Raw genomic sequence first — 252 nt, 5'->3', positions numbered from 1 at the left:
ACACCGCACACATAAAATTCGAAATAAAAAAATTCAGACGAACGTGGGGGAGCGAAACTAAACCCAAATTAACTGCGATGATAATGACTCCCAACGCTACAGTGTGTTAATGAGATGACTAATTATAACTGCGCCGTGCTAGGTAGGTTCCCGGTGCCCTGGGGTGGGGGGGGGTAGAGGGAGGGTGTGGGTGACGGGAGTGGTGTCCAGTTAGGATATTTCCTGGTGTCCTGTTTGGTAAGGGGAGAGGGA

The sequence above is a fragment of the Penaeus monodon genome, chromosome 31 (genome assembly GCF_015228065.2).
Source record: "Penaeus monodon isolate SGIC_2016 chromosome 31, NSTDA_Pmon_1, whole genome shotgun sequence".
NCBI lineage: Eukaryota > Metazoa > Arthropoda > Malacostraca > Decapoda > Penaeidae > Penaeus > Penaeus monodon.
Note: the sequence above shows the minus strand (reverse complement) of the source record.